Source organism: Monopterus albus, unplaced genomic scaffold, assembly GCF_001952655.1.
Source record: "Monopterus albus unplaced genomic scaffold, M_albus_1.0 scaffold46.1, whole genome shotgun sequence".
NCBI lineage: Eukaryota > Metazoa > Chordata > Actinopteri > Synbranchiformes > Synbranchidae > Monopterus > Monopterus albus.
This window is the reverse complement of record NW_018127926.1, coordinates 61,653-78,589: the sequence shown is the minus strand read 5'-3', so window position 1 is coordinate 78,589 and position 16,937 is coordinate 61,653. Positions and strand designations below refer to the sequence as shown.

At 39.9% G+C, this 16,937-nt stretch overlaps 1 protein-coding gene across 1 annotated transcript in view; it reads right to left on the bottom strand.

The window, feature by feature from the left end:
* Positions 1-16,399, bottom strand: part of sphkap (SPHK1 interactor, AKAP domain containing) — a 48,662-nt gene extending 32,263 nt beyond the window's left edge. Inside the window, exon 1 of the mRNA XM_020600322.1 lies at positions 16,286-16,399. The gene's annotated coding sequence lies outside the window, so the exon portion shown is untranslated. The remainder of the gene's footprint in view (positions 1-16,285) is intronic.
* Between the last annotated feature and the right edge of the window lie 538 nt (positions 16,400-16,937).

Here is a 16,937-nt window from a genome sequence, read left to right as displayed (position 1 = left end):
TGACCTTCTCCCATGCCTCCTCTGGATCATCCAGATGGTCTTTGGCAAACTTCAAACAGGCCTGGACATGTGCTGTCTTGAGCAGAGGGACTTTGCGTGCGCTGCAGGATTTTAAGCCATGACGGTGTAGTATGTTACTAATGGTAACCGTTGAGACTGCGGTCCCAGCTCTCTTCAGGTCATTGACCAGGTCCTCCCATGTAGTTCTAGGCTGATCCCTCACCTTTCTCAGGATCATTGATACTCCACAAGGTGTGATTTTGCATGGAGCCCCAGTCTGAGAGAGACTGACAGTCATCTTGAATTTCTTTCATTTTCTAATAATTGTGCCAACAGTTGTTGCCTTCTCACCAAGCTGTTTGCCTATTGTCCCGTAGCCCATCCCAGCCTTGTGCAGGTCTACAATTTTGTCCCTAGTGTCCTTAGACAGCTCTTTGGTCTTGCCCATAGTGGAGAAGTTGGAGTCTGATAGATTGAGTGTGTGGACAGGTGTCTTTTATAAGGTAACGAATTCAAACAGGTGCAATTAATACAGGCAATGAGTGGAGGATAGGAGGGCTTCTTAAAATCAAACTAACTGGTCTGTGAGAGCCAGAATTCTTGCTGTTTGGTAGGTGATCAAATACTTATTTCATGCAATAAAATGGAAATAAATTATTTAAAAATCTAACAATGTGATTTACTGGAATTTTTTTGTAGATTCTGTCTCTCACAGTTGAGGTGTACCTACGATGAAAATTACAGAACTGTCCATTTTTTGTAAGTGCGAAAACTTGAAAAATTGGCAATGAATCAAATACTTACTTGACCCACTGTATGTATTGAATACAGGCACAAAACTGTATGTACAAGTAGTGCCACTGTTTCCGTTATACCACACTAATACAAAAGTAAGTTACTGACTTTAATAGTTACTGGTTATTACTAGTTGCAATTTGGATAAAATAACTAGAAACTTTAGTGTATGAAGCAGACAGGAAAATGAGGTACTACATATTAGAGCTGGAAAATTTGGTTTTGGCACAGCAGAAACCCCCACATCATCTCTCTGATTTTGCTGTTGGGTTGTGTGCATGAGTGACCTAAAAAGGTGACCCAAATAGAAAGTCAACGCAATCCCCTCCATCACCTGCACCATCTAAATATAGACATAAAATCAGGGTTAAGAGCATGAAATAGACAGAGATCACCACAAAGCCAGACATTTTCAAGGGAAGACGTGGTGGATGTTATTTTTGCATTTTGAATTTACACCAGTCACATGGAGATACTTTAGAATAAACATATTTCTGAGTTGAAATTCTTCATTTTTAGATGAGTGTAACATACAGTAACTAATGTGTGTCTGGGGCTGAAATGGACACACATCCCAACACAAGTGCTGTTCAATTTCTCTTTAGTCATGCATTTGTGTGTTGGTGTGTGTAGATTGCACATTAATGCCAGGTGTAAACAAACTGTGATGACACCACTAACAGGTATGAAGGACAGACAGGCCAACACAGGAATTCCCCCATACCTGCAACTTCTTTTAGCCTTTGCTTCTATTAGAAATTAAAAGTCTCCTCACAGCTCTGCGTGATAATCATGTATTTAGCATTCAGACTCAACATGCAGGGTACTGATGCTTTTAAAGATTTCAATACCAAATCAAAAAGATCTCAGGGTTTTGAACTGGTTTGAAACCAATTTAGTCACATAGCAACAGTGAGTTTCGTGTTTTTCGAAAGACCTGACAGACTGATGATTACTGTAACAACAGAAATACAATACAAGACACATGGCTGTATGAAGCTGCAAAGATAATAACCAACACCATCAGTCAAACTTCACTAACATTTAGCCTGACAAAACACACACACACACACACACACACACACACACACTACTGTAAATATGATGCTTGTCCTCTTCATCCTCCTCCTTATATTTCATCATCCTCTGTCTCCTTCAACACATTTTAATCCAGATTGCACACTAAAATAAAAGATAAATGGCAACTAAAGTGGAGATAAAAGTGACTGTTCTCATCACCAGACATGTGCTGAAAGTAGAAAACAAACAAGGAGAATCAGCTGGAGTGCAGGTTCTCTCACTGCCAAACCCCCACCACACTGGGGCTATTTTTAATTCAGTCACTGACTACACACAGAAACTCATCACATGAAGGGAGGAAAGTGATGATGAATCTGAGTGGTTGTGATGTGAAAAGGTCTTTATAGAACATCAGGAGTGCAAAGGGTTCAACCTGGCACTTGTGCGGGCCTGTGGTTTCACAGTGGCCGAGTAAAGGTCTTATTAATACTAAAATAAGTCAATAAGCTAAGCATCAGCATCACTAGCTGATGCTGGTCGACTGATGGGAGAGCTGAACTGAGAGATGACTAACTATTACACAGCTTCTTATGTTTTTTACAACTTAAAGAGCTGAGAGAAGTGAGACTCTTATCAGAAACACACAGTTAATGTGGGTGTGGGAAGCCCATCAAAACTCTCTCCTTGCAAAATCAATAGATCACACAACTCTTCCATCCTTGAGAGACATATAAATGCTATGACTATGAACACAACAGGCAACCATCCCATATCAACAGTCCCAATAATCAGGCAGGAGGCCTCTGTTTCTGAACCCATCTAAATGCCACTATATACAAATGGGTGCCAGGGGGACTGCAATAGTTGTGACGTAGAGGTAATGGCCTTGTTAATCAGAGTAATAACAGCCCCCGCTCACCTGAGTTATTCCAGATTTATTTCTGTTTTTGTATTACATCAATCTTCCTTTCCACCAGTGCTGTCATCATAATGGGAGCTTATTACAAGGCCTGACCACTATAATCACATGAAAAGGTTAATATCTGGATTTGCTTCAGTGATATTATTATTAGAGAGCTGGTTCTCTTTCCAGTGTACACTGGCAATAGTGTTTCTGATTTCATTTTGATAGTTTGATTATCAGTTTCATCAAAACCCTCCTTTCTGTCAGTTTCTTGGTGAAACATTTGTCATTTGCTGAACATTCCACCTTCTGAGCTGTAGAGACAGTTTCTGAAGGAAAAGAAACACCCTTTCTCAAACCCGTTCAGCATAATAAATGTCTTTAGTGATAGTTCTGTGGAATGTCTTGCTGTGGTCATGTGTTTTGTATATTAATACAGATCCAGCAATGCCAGACTCTGGAGGGTCTTGGATTTGACCTAGTTTTTCTTCAGTTAACTTCTAGACTTTGTCGCTTTCTTGTATATGATGCTGCTCCTAGCTTTGCAGTTTTGTTGAACATTTTACAACATAAATGTTATTGTTGTTTTTTTTTTTTGTTTGTTAAAGTGAAACACAGAGAATGCAGAGTGTAGTACCATACATAGTATAAGGGAGATGGGATCATCAGGATGGAGGGCAAGATGGTGAAGTTGGTGCAGTAAAAGTTACTGAAGGGATTAATGAAGGCTGGTGAGAGATGGAAGGAGAAGTGGTGGTAGCACCACAGAGCTGCACTATACTACAGCAAGGGATGGTGGTGGTGACAGATTGTGGTTGTGGTCTGCTGGGAGGATGCTTGCTGTGGGTTTGGATCAAACACAGCCAACGGCCTTGCTCAGGCCAAGATAGTAATGGCCCTGCTGAGTAATGACATAAGTTGCATTTCACACTGATGAGGATATCAGTACATGCTGTTGTGGTGATTCTCTACCTGACTAAACAGTCTCAGCAATATTGATCCCTTTACTGCTTAAGCAAGATATAGTATATGATATAGAGTCTCCTACCAAGTGACTCGTATCTCTGTTCTTCAGTACATCCTCCTATTCTTATACCCTTGTTACTCTTACCTGCTTTCTGTGAAACCTCACATTCTTTCTACTTCTCAAAAATCTTCAGATGTAGCTACAGTCTATCCTTTTTTTCACATAATTGGCAGGAGTCATAATTTAGTCCACTCCCAAAACTACCTCAAAGGAGAGGAGGCATGATGAAAATAGTAACTTTACACAGAGTACCATCTTTGACCTTCAGTTAGATCTAACATCAACTTGAAACATATGACTTAGTTCTGTAGAACACCTCACTATTTTTGATAATCACACACACACACACACACACACACACACACACACACACGGTCTACATAAACTGAAAGAACATACTAATAGAATGTGTCAAATATGGAAAAATCAGTGACTGTGTATTCAGTTGCATAGAAATTGTGTGTGAGATTATTACGACTGTATTGCGTCACACACACTAAAAAAAAAAAATCAGATGACTAGGTTTTCCACTACACAAACAGTATATACAGTGGTGTGAAAAAGTGTTTGCCCCCTTACTGATTTCTTATCTTTTTGCATGTTTGTCACACTGTAATGTTTCAGATCGTCAAACAAATTTATATATTAGTCAAAGATAACACAAGTAAACACATCATGCAGTTTTTAAATGAAGGTTTTTATTATTAAGGGAAAACAAAATCCAAAACTATAGATCCCTGTGTGAACAAGTGTTTGCCCCCCTGTCAAAACACTGGTTTATCGCACCTGAGTTCAATTTCTCTAGCCACACCCAGGCCTGATTACTGCCACACCTGTTCGCAATCAAGAAATCACTTAAATAGGACCTGCCTGACAAAGTGAAGTAGACCAAAAGATCCTCAAAAGCTAGACATCATGCCGAGATCCAAAGAAATTTAAAACCAAATGAGAAAGAGAATAATTGAGCTCTATCAGTTTGGAAAAGGTTATAAAGCCATTTCTAAAGCTTTGGGACTGCAGCGAACCACAGTGAGAGCCATTATCCACAAATGGCGAAAACATGGAACAGTGGAGAACCTTCCCAGGAGTGGCCGGCCGACCAAAATTACCCCAAGAGCGCAGCGACAACTCATCCAAGAGGTCACAAAAGACCCCACAACAACATCCAAAGAACTGCAGGCCTCACTTGCCTCAGTTAAGGTGAGTGTTCATGACTCCACCATAAGAAAGAGACTGGGCAAAAATGGTTTGCATGGCAGAGTTCCAAGACGAAAACCACTGCTGAGCAAAAAGAACATAAAGGCTCGTCTCAGTTTTGCCAGAAAACATCTTGATGATCCCCAAGACTTTTGGGATAATACTCTGTGGACAGACGAGACAAAAGTTGAACTTTTTGGAAGGTGTGTGTCCCTTTATGTGTGGCGTAAAAGTAACACCGCATTTCAGAAAAAGAACATCATACCAACAGTAAAATATGGTGGTGGTAATGGGCTGGTCTGGGGCTGTTTTGCTGCTTCAGGCCCTGGAAGACTTGCTGTGATAAGTGGAACCATGAATTCTGCTGTGTACCAACATATCCTGAAGGAGAATGTCCGGCCATCCGTTTGTGGCCTCAAGCTGAAGCGAACTTGGGTTCTGCAGCAGGACAATGATCCAAAGCACACCAGCAAGTCCACTTCTGAATGGCTGAAGAAAAACAAAATGAAGACTTTGGAGTGGCCTAGTCAAAGTCCTGACCTGAATCCAATTGAGATGCTGTGGCATGACCTTAAAAAGGCGGTTCATGCCCGAAAACCCTCCAATGTGGCTGACTTACAACAATTCTGCCAAGATGAGTGGGCCAAAATTCCTCCACAGCGCTGTGGAAGACTCATGGCAAGTTATCGAAAATGCTTGATTGCAGTTGTTGCTGCTAAGGGTGGCCCAACCAGTTATTAGGTTTAGGGGGCAAACACTTTTTCACACAGGGCTATATAGTTTTGGATTTTGTTTTCCCTTAATAATAAAAACCTTCATTTAAAAACTGCATGATGTGTTTACTTGTGTTATCTTTGACTAATATATAAATTTGTTTGACGATCTGAAACATTACAGTGTGACAAACATGCAAAAAGATAAGAAATCAGTAAGGGGGCAAACACTTTTTCACACCACTGTAAATGCAAATGGAAAAACGTCTTCAGAAGATCATGATTTAAGCTTAGTAAAGAAGAGATCTGAACACAATACAATGGACAGACACTGGATAAGATGACAATATCTGCGTGTGGTTTATATCAAGTGTTTAAGTACAACATGGCTATAGTCTGAGTCCAGACTTCACTGTCAGTTCATTAAGCTGCAAAGCTCACTGAAAACCTGAGCAGTTGGTTGAATTGATTTCCTGAAGACTCAGTATAATCTCTCTCTCTCTATCTGGACATCACTCCCTTGTTCTCTTTGGTCTTTGTACTGGACCCATTCTTCCTCCTTTCTCCTATTCTGAAGGTAAGCAACACTGTCTTCCTGTAATAAAGGACTCTATATAGTATAGCCTATATCATTTGTGTCAACTGGTTATAGAGTGCTGTAATAGTGAGTTGTAAAACCTGGAACCGAGTTGGTATTTTTATACTTCTGGTTCCTTTGCCCTGAAGTCTATGAGTTTTCTGAATGGTTTTTTGGTTGGACACCTGAAATAAAGTCTGTGGTTAACACAAGGCCAATATTTTATTTTCCTATGACATAAAAAACACAAGTAAATACACCACTCATGATTTTTAATGCTTTTATGTGTCTTAAAAATATGTGGCCAGTTTGTCAAGTAATGCCAATTTAGAAATTTGCTTCGACATTTTCGGAGATGCAGTACCTGCTAACAGACTAGCTAGCTATAATTAGCAGGCAGCCTCGTGTCAACACACCAGTGTTCTAATTGCACATTGAGCAGACTGTGTCCTCCAGTTCTCAAGAGTTTGTACTTACCAAGTCCAGATTCCCAGGTACCAGAACCTGGACTTGGCGTACAAGGTATTGAAAAATGCCCCAGCTGTCAAGATTGCTGGGCGACAGGAGTGGTGCTTCGTAAAGCAACAGTTGGTATAGTAAATAGTAAATCCTCCATAAACCAGAATGTCTCATTTCAGTGCAGCGCATGATTTGACCTTTGCGGTCAATGATGGCTACGAAGGCCATACCTTCATTGACAGCATCCACCGAAGGATGCTGCACCTGAATTGAGACACCGCTCCGGTGTGTGTTACAGGCATCCTGTGATGCACGTCACATGACAAGACGCCCCCAGTGTACATTGTTCTTGAAAGTTTCCTCAAAGCAAATTCATTCTTTGTGAAGACTGAAAAAAACATGAACACCTTTAAAATTTTATGTAACAGTAATGCAATAAATATTGCATTTATATAGCAGCACATTTCTGTTATCATATCCCTTCTAAATAAACACATACAGCACTACAAAGTACAGCCTGAAAAATGATAATTAAATTCAGTCAACACCTCTCTGACTCAGATGCCTTTTACTCATCGTCACAGTTTTTGAGATCAGTTTCTTTGTTCATTTTTAATTAGTCAACATGAGGTAGGCACTGGGGGTGTAAAGCTGTTCAGTCGTTATTGGTCTGACTTTGCTATAAGAAAGATACGTCAGCAGCCATTGGCTGTATGGAGACCAATAGAGGAGGAAACCCTGCCAACATCAGGGGAGAACTTAATTATCATTCAGTTAACATGGAGAACAAATGGACTAACAGGTGGTTTGACTCCACAATTCAATTACTGCTTCTTACTGGCAACAGACTCACTGAAGGTTAAGGCTGTGCTGTAATTATGGAGCACTATGCACCATAACAGGATTGAGGATTATTGAGAGACAAAGGGCTTTCTTTTAAAGGTTAACTATGCTGTCTGTGTTTAATAAGCACAGTAAAGGAAGACAGCGTTTGTCTAATTAAGAGTGTAAAACATCACCGGCTGAACATGAGGGAAATGTAGGACTGATGGAGATAATTACTGCAAAGTCCTGGATCTCTCTCTGAGCTAACAATACAGGAAACAAGTGTTAGTGATCGAAGCATCATAATTCTCCATTTAACCAGTGCCTTCAGATATTAAGATTTTTTTTTTTAACTATAGAGATATACATGTTGTATTTTCACTAACACAATGCTTTGCACTTTTTGAACATTAAATTATGTACTGAATCATACATAAACGATCATATACTGTATTTTCAGTAATGCTAGCACTATGGCTCTAGCAATAATACAACTGATTGTATTCCCACAGTGTTTAGTGCTTAGTAGCTCATTAAGCATTGTCATTGAAAGAATGTTAGTAGGCCGGCTTTAGCATTAAGCTAAAAGTGCCTATGTACAGTCTCACATGCTTGCTTATTTCTTAAATTTATCTAATAAACAAACATACAGCAGATCAAAAGCAGAATAATGCAATACTGTTCAGCTGCTGCCTTGGAAATCCCAAACAGAAGACTTTCCAACATGCACATATGCAAGAAATAAATGTACGATGGCAGATATCCTGAACCACCTGAATCAGCTGAATCGCTTTTAAGTCACATTTTTGTAACAGCTTCACACACTCTGCTAGGAAAGACACAAGTGATAACAACAGCTTTCAGCTTTGTTGGAAGAGGTAATTAGGTGAAATTAAAAAGTCAATGCTAGAGAAAGCAGAGGTTGGTAGAATATAAACTTGGAGAAATAAGGAAATTAAATGAGGCATCAGATGGCACAAAACAAAGGATTTGTCAGGTCAGGGGGAAGGTGGGAGCAAGAACTGGATTCAAAATTACAAGATAATTATTAGATGCAAGGTAATCTATATTATGGTCTGGCCTCAATGAACAATGGCTAGCGATTACACGTAATGTATGTCTCAACACACAGTTGCAACCATAGGGTAAGTGTGCACACAGTCTGAAATTTGATCTGCCATTCTCAATCTAAGAAAGGCCTCCAGCAGATTAGTATCATAATGTCATACCTGGTTTCTAAGACCAATACATTACCTGTGGACTGAGAAAATAAGGACACAGCTCTCCACCTTCAGACAGCAGTGGAAATAGCTATTCATAATTCATCGCAACCTATTAAATCCATGATGAATTAAGACCACAGTGAACCGGGGCAGCTGTAATGACTGTTTCCTTCTGCCTTTGGTACTGAACAATGTGCCCACAACAGGCCATGAGTGAATTATGACTTGTCCAGAAAAGGTGCTAGTAATAAAGACCACGGTTTAAAAATTCATGTAGAAATGGAAACACTAAATAGTGTGGGGCCAGCAAAAACAAGTGCAATCAATGCTCTTTGATGGGCTAAATTTAGCTCTGCCTTACAGTCCATCAAACAAGTTTGTTTCATCAATATCATTTATTAAAATCTGTGACAGCTCGGACAACGCAGCTGCAGGAAAAGCAGCCTTTCCATCTGCTCAGGAGGTATGAAATCACCTGGTGAGGGTGGGGATAGCACAGATGAATAAACTGAGTGAGAATATTAATCTTAGGGAAACATCTCTGAGAGAGAGAGACGGTAAAACCTGCTGCTGTTGACTCATTCTCTGTCCACTTTCTCATTGCTTTCTCAACTGTATTTGTTTTTGCCCCCCCCCCCCAACTGATACAACATGGTAACGTGCTTATATGTTTCAGTAAACTGGGTATTACAGTACAATATGCTTCATCTCTGCCACAGAAGTTGGATGTGGGTAAACCTTGAAGACCTTTTCTATTATTTTGATAACATTCTATCTGGTGGAGCTTGTGTAGTCATAACTGCAATCATAACTCTGGATTCAAAACAGTGACTATCAGTGCTCAGCTCTTTTATGATGCGGCAACAATTTCTTAGTAGACTCAAAGGCAGGGTGTGTCAAGGAAGATTCAACTCAGATTTGTATCCTCAGAAACAGCTACAGTAGAAATATAACATACACACACACACACACACAGGGCTATGGGTCACTGAGGAAGGAAATTATCTGCAAATGTTCTGTTAATTTCACTTTGAAATTGAGTTTTTCCATTATCTACAGTGAGTTTAATCTGATGTGGGGTGACAAATATAAAGGAAAAAAGTGAAAAACCTGAATCAAAAGTTGCTGTTTTCAAACATAGTTTTGGTCTGAATGACCATGTATATGAACAAGCATCACACACAAGTTCTGTATGTAAATATAACATGCAAAAAGAGGATTATGTTTTATGAAAGAGTGAAACCCTGAATAATTCAGGTAGACCTGTGGGCCCTGGAACACACTAGGGATTATGGAGAATGTTGTGTTCTTGTCAGATGGGCAGAATTTACATCTGTGGCACTGCATGATCATGATTTGCATGACTTTTGTTTAGAGACATTGGATCATGTCAGGTTTTCCTTTAGTGCTTTTATCTTCATTTACATACTGCAGTCAACAAACATTTATAAAGAACATAGATGCTATTGCATACATGGAACAAAATGTTTTTACTGAAAGTATCTCCCCGATGACATTTTCTTATTTGAATTCCCAACAATCTCTGCTAGTGGCAACTCACAGGGCTTTACAATATGTATAGCATGTGGCACACTATCCTCAGACTAAAGCCTAATTCATGATGTATCCATGTGAAAGCCCTGATAGTGAAACGGCCACTGTTTGCTGAAAAAGCACTTCTGCTTTTCTATCAGCAGAATGTGTGTTCGGCCCACTGGAAAAACTGTAAATAGTGAGCAAAAATACTCAGTCCACACTGTTATTGGGGTAGAATGGCCCTCCACTACATCTCCTCTGCTCCCCCCGCTTCTTTTTTCTCCTCGCTAGAAGCAGCTGAGTGCTTTTAATCAGCAATCATTTGAAAGGTCATGAATGAGAAGCCTCTGGGAGAAGCTGTGGGCTGTAAACTAACAGTTTGTCTCAGTCGAATGGCACACTGAACTGGCACTTCCCAAGCAGTAGTTGAAAGAAATTGGCTCAAGACCCCCTTCACTGTGCTGTTTCTTTTTTCCTTGACAGTAATGCCTTTTGAAGCTTATTATGAATACAAGAGAAGGCCATATTCTAATTCTCACAATACAAAAAGTCTTGAGTTTTTTCCCCTCACATTTCACATGAAGAAAAGCACAGGTGTAATCAGTGAAACTGGTAACTGATTGATTTAATGTATTATAGCTGCCTCAATTTCATGAGGTCTTGCTATTTTTCATACTCACAACTTAATGGGACACTTGAGTGTAATTGGATCATTATTTTTATTAGTAACACTAGCGACTTTGCTACAGTGGCAAGTAAAATGTCTACTATGAAAAAGACCTAAGGCTTACATGCTCTGAACTTTTGATTTTGCCAAAATCAGACACATAAGAACAACATATTGCAGCTTATAAAAGAGTTGGACATTTGAGGGAATTCACTTTCTTGCCAAGAGTTAGATGACAAGACTCATCTCATTAAATTTACCAAATTATTTAACTGCTATACAATACACGCTCACGTCCGCATGCTAAATATGAAGCTACTGTCAGTAGACAGTTAGTTTAGCAAAAGAGCAGCCGCATCCTTCAAAGGACACAGTCTACAAGGTGCAGCCTTCAAGGCCATTGCAGACCATGAAGGTTAAATGAAAATGGGATGGTCTGGTCTACACAGAATTTACTATTTATGTTACCATCCAATCCTGCCCTTACCATTTGAAATACGAAGTGCTACTCCTGTCACCTAGCAACCTTGATAGCTGCTCTATGCTCTGTGCTCTGTGGAAAGAATCTTGGGATAGGGTGGGCTGCGAAAGATCCATCAGTTTGAGCTTTCGCTGCCCCGAAAAAGAAGGAGGCATTTCTCGAACACATTTGAAGGAGCCTCCAAAATGGTTCCGCCTTGTCGCGACTCTGATAAAATCAGTCTTCAAACACAGCCTTCAAAGGACCTCACTTCCACTGGTTGCCTGGCAACCTCAAATGACAACACATGTGACAACAAGAATCAAAAATGACGAGATCAAACAAACAAGATATGACAAGTTAAATAAATTTATGAAATGTATATTTATGTATGTTCATACAGACCCGAGAGTGATATCATTCCGGTGCAACTCTTCACTTCCAATGAAACTGCTGTCATCACCATTAAACAATTCTCAGACTTAGTTGGTAATGCATTTTTCAGCATACTCCCAACTTGCATAATCAAAACGTCTTCATAAACGTGTGCAGATTGGTCTCAGAGCCAGTCTTTGTGCAGAGAGATGCTAGGACAGATGGCTGATGCCAGATTTACTCAGGCATCCTGCTGCCTACAACCACAACTCTGTCTCCTTCAGTACAACCACAACATCCATCTGATCCCTACATCAACGCAAGCATCTGCTGAAATATGGTGTCATTGTGTGTGTCTCTGTATACATGTATATGTTTATGCAGTGTGTCCTCGTATCTGTTTTGTGTTGCTCATGTATGAGAATATGTATTATCTAAACAGTGTTTCTCCCTGCTCTCCTTCATAACAGCCTGCAGTACTGTGCAAAAGTCTTAGGCCAGCAAAAACATTCTGGCACAGCTTCACCCAACTGTCCAGGCTCTTTGCTGAAACACCCTGGTCTTTACATTCAAGTTGCTCCTAATACTACAAGTGTTGCCGGATCCTTTATTTTCCAAAAGTCGTAGGCCACCATTAGTTTTGTAGTAATGATATTGTAGTTGTAATGATAATTTATATTTACTTCTCAGTCTCATTATTAAGAAATAACCAGAAAATGCAGGAAAAAACATACACAAGATTTAAAAAAAAAAAACATAAAATGTTTAGAACAAAGCAACTTCTTCAGTCCTTAGTCAGTATTTAGTGTGACCTCCCTTGGCACTTAGCAGAGCTTGAGTTCTTTTGGGAAGCCTGTCCTGAAACCATGACAGAGCCTCCACCATGTTTCACTGAAGGCTGCTACACTCATTCTTACACCTTCCTCCAGCTCTTCTTCTCATATACTGTCGCCAATTGTACCCAAAAATGTCAAACTTCAATTCAACACTCCATAATCCTCTTTTCAACTAATGCTCATTCCAATCTTTGCAAGCTTTTGTATATCTCAGCCTTTTCTCTTCGACCCGCTTTTGAAAAAGTGTTCACCTTCTCCCGTAAAAAGGTTTCCATCCCTTGGTTTTTGCTGTGCGAGACGCTGTATCACAGCCTCTCTACAGACAAACAATTCACCCTCACTGCATCAGATATGCTACAGTGACCCTGGTGGCAAATTGAGAGGCACGATGTTGACAGAACACTCATAACTGAACATATCTCACCTCTCACCATTAGCTTCAAAAGAAAAAGTCACTATTTTTGTCCCTCTACTGATTTTTATAACAGAAAAAACATTTTCTAGTGAAGGATAGACATGAGGGCAGGAATACAATCTGTGAAACCAAGAGCTAAAATATAACTGTCCAAACTCTAGTCTGGATCCCCTAATCCAGCTACTTATATATTGCTACTACACGTAGCACAGACCGTAACTCTTCATGGATGTAATAGATCTTCCGGTTTTATTAAATCTGACAGACATGAGAAAAAGTGCGACAGAATTGGAGATAGAAGAAGGACAAGGAAGCTGAGAGCCAAGAAACCATATAAAGCCGGACCCCAGAGAGGGCCGCGTGGTTGAAAGGCACAGGCCCATTCGAATTGTTCTGCTTAATAGTGAGCTCATTCATGCACAGAGCAAAACAGAGATTCTGTGAGAGACAGGAAAAAGACCCAGAGAGAAAGTCATTGCTGATTTACATCTGTATTAGAAGCCCCATCTTCCCTCTGATTAGTCTACTTCAGGCCTAGCCCCCTGAGCGCTGATTACATGCTTACAGCACCAGACACCTGCACACCCTAAAACAACGAAAGCCCTGCTTACTATGCATGCATGAAAAGCATTTGATTTGCGACTTCTTTCATGTTTCTGACAAGGCAAAGCGCACTGCCTTTAACACTGGCAGCCATTTCTCCAAACAATTTTGACAGCTCCTAGAACATCAAGTTGGACTGTCTTACAATACAAAATCACTTCTCAGTACAACTGTCTTTCTGTTCATCTTAAAGCAAGACTGTATTCTAAATACTTGACTCAGGATTTCAAGCTGCATATACTAAAAGAGTGCTGACTACAGTTTCACTGGTGGTATTAGACCTATTACACACCGTCTATAAACATCTGCATTTATGATGTGTTAGTACAGTTCAGGGTGCGACATCCTGGATTTTCTTTTGTGCTTTTGCTTGGACGCTACCGCTGATGACAGCCACTGCCAATCTGAATGAACATTTGTTCGGCACACAATGACCAGTGATGACAGACAAAGACTGCATTCAAGCACCTGTGCACACGTAGACATCCAAGTTGTTGTTCTCCCAAAGCACATTATCACCTATTATCTTCTGGCGTCCTTTAGTCTGGGGCAGGTGAATCAGCCAGAATAATCTCAGAGCATCTGAAGAAGATGTTTCTGATGCCCTTCACCATTTGTCACCTCTGTCATTCAGAGTGCTCCCCTGAAGTTTGATCTCAACATCTGATGCTGAGGTTTATCAAGGTCAAGTGTAGTTCTTCCTCAATTAGCACAGCGCAATATGATGATGATGATGATGATATATATAGTGTGATGATAGAACAATCTGCTGTTTGTTTATTTTGTTGTGTTGCAAGTCACATTCATTTCCAGAAATCTTTTTCAGCAATTGGACCAGTCCCTACAACATGTTTAATTGAAAAGTGGCACAAGTTTCTAAATAAATGGAGGAAAACAGCCCTATCCTCATTATTTATATCTGTGGTTAAGTCATTTAGAATTTGTCAGAACAGAGGGGATTTTGTATGATGTATTAAAAATTCAATGACTGCTATGACATTCAGGTGACAGCTGTGTATTCAATGCTCATTGAATATTTTATATTGCACTGTTTTTTTACTACTGCTTGCATGTATCATAGCCTCCTTTTGGCTTTTAGTAGCTGACTGCTGGACAACACTAATGACACAGTCAAAGGTCTGGTCACACTTACCCTGTGAATTCAGTTGGAAAATGTGGCCAAACCTTTAGTGTAACTAAAAAAAATAAAAATAAAAAAAGATACTGCCATTTCTCCAGAAAGTGACAATAAATCACCAACAGCAGCAACCCACAGCACATTACCACAACCTCAGCTGCTGCAAATCTTAAGTTACCAACAACAAAACATTCCTTCTTGCTCCTTCACGGTCTCTAATATTACATAACAAGGCACAAGGCTCCCATTCTTTTCACCACCACCACCAACTTGTGGCACTTGTTACACTGGCTGTGCTGCTCAGGATGATGAGGTGCCTCTCAGAGGCCGGGGCTCTGGCAGCAGCTTGGCATCCATTAATGCTTTATGACCAACTGTATAGCTGCCTCTGCAGACCCTGTGCATGCACAAATGCTTGCCTTTTCCTTTTCCTCCCCAACCTGATTCCCTGGGGAACACCAGCTTAGGACCTGATGAAGAATATCAGCAATTAAGCTTTGTAATCACCCCCAAACTGAAGATCTATTTTAATGGGGTAGAACAACAAAGTGCGCCCCAATGTGGAGGGGACAGAAAATGCTTTAGTGATACCCAGGAGGACATTTTATCATGATGGGTTGCAGTAAACAGAAGCCCCATATGCCATATAGAGTGAAAGCAATGATACTAAAAAGAAAAAAGCATGAGAATTTTGAAAATACTCTATCTACTAGATAAACAGTAAATTCGGTGAAGGTAAATGCTTCTAATGGGCATTAAAAGTTATATATTGTAGGTTTTAAACTTGGGGCTTATTTTCAGGAAATAGTCTTCACTATTTTTTAAGTATAACAAGCGCTGACAGTGTGTAGAGCAAGTATGTAGGCATGTAACTGTGCACTGTATGAACGATAAACATTTGAGGTTTGCACAAGTCTAGTTTTTAGCATGATAGATTGTCTACTCTTAAAACAAGCTAAGTTTTTCCATTACGACCTGAATAAGTGGCCTCGGATAGCAGTGACAAAATGGGTTAGCTGAGCATTGGCTAAAATGTTCTGATTGTGTTGTGGTTGTGTTCCCACTAGGAATGTAAAGGGACCGCAATAAAAAGTCCACAATGTTTATCACAATAATTAAATCTGATAAAAAAGACCTTTACTAAATAATACTTATTTTGTATAATGCATATAAAAGATAATGCAGCAGCCAGTAAAATATTATTGCAATAGCTGGATCATGTAAACAAAACCAGTCAAAGTCACAGTGGAACACCGGTGTTTTTGTAACTTTCTCTATTTGGTGGCTGTCCCGCCCGGCGGTCAGGTTCTCAGTAGGCTAATAGGCCAGTTTTAAGAAATATTTTTCCTGCAAAACTATAAATATCATTACATCCCTAGTTCACACATCATTTATTTCCCAAAAAGCTCAGGAAAAAATGGGAAGAAGACACCTATAGCATTTCTGTAGTGGATGGAGTTCATAATCTATCATCATCTACAACATGACATTATGAAGTAAAAACATAGTTCTTACAGCTCCCTGAAGTTCTGCAGCGCAGTCAGCACTGATTACAGCATCTACAGTCTGATCTTCCGCTCACGTTCCCGAGTTATCAGTCTAGGTCCTTTATCTGAAACAAATAAAGAAAGCTGAATGCATAAAGAGGTCAATACAAACGCACACTACATCAGTGTCAGAAGGCAGGAACAGATGGCTGCCTTTCTTTGATGTCATCTCTGTTCTGCAGTTTTCCTCTACATCACCCGGCAGGTGTTTTGGTGTGGCGCTGTGGATGTAAGCAATTTAAAGCACAGCAGTATGTCTTCACCTCTCCCACACACACTGTGCAAACACACAAATGACACACAGAAACAAGTGAGGCACAGCTATTTAACAGGACTGCACAGATATGGCATAGTTTGGGTGATAACAGATCCCGCTTACTTTGGCTGATACAGATGCTGAAGGACTACAACATCCATCTACAACATTTGCCAAATTTACACAGAATGATGCGAGAGACAGGGTTTACTTACGAGATTTTCACAAACACGCATACTAGATAGTGTGTTTTTTGCTTCCAGACATTTCAAGCACCTTAAATATTTAACTTAAATTGCTCCTCATCTCTCTCAAGTACTACTCCTACAATTAGGCTACGTGTACTGTACATCTGCATTCATAT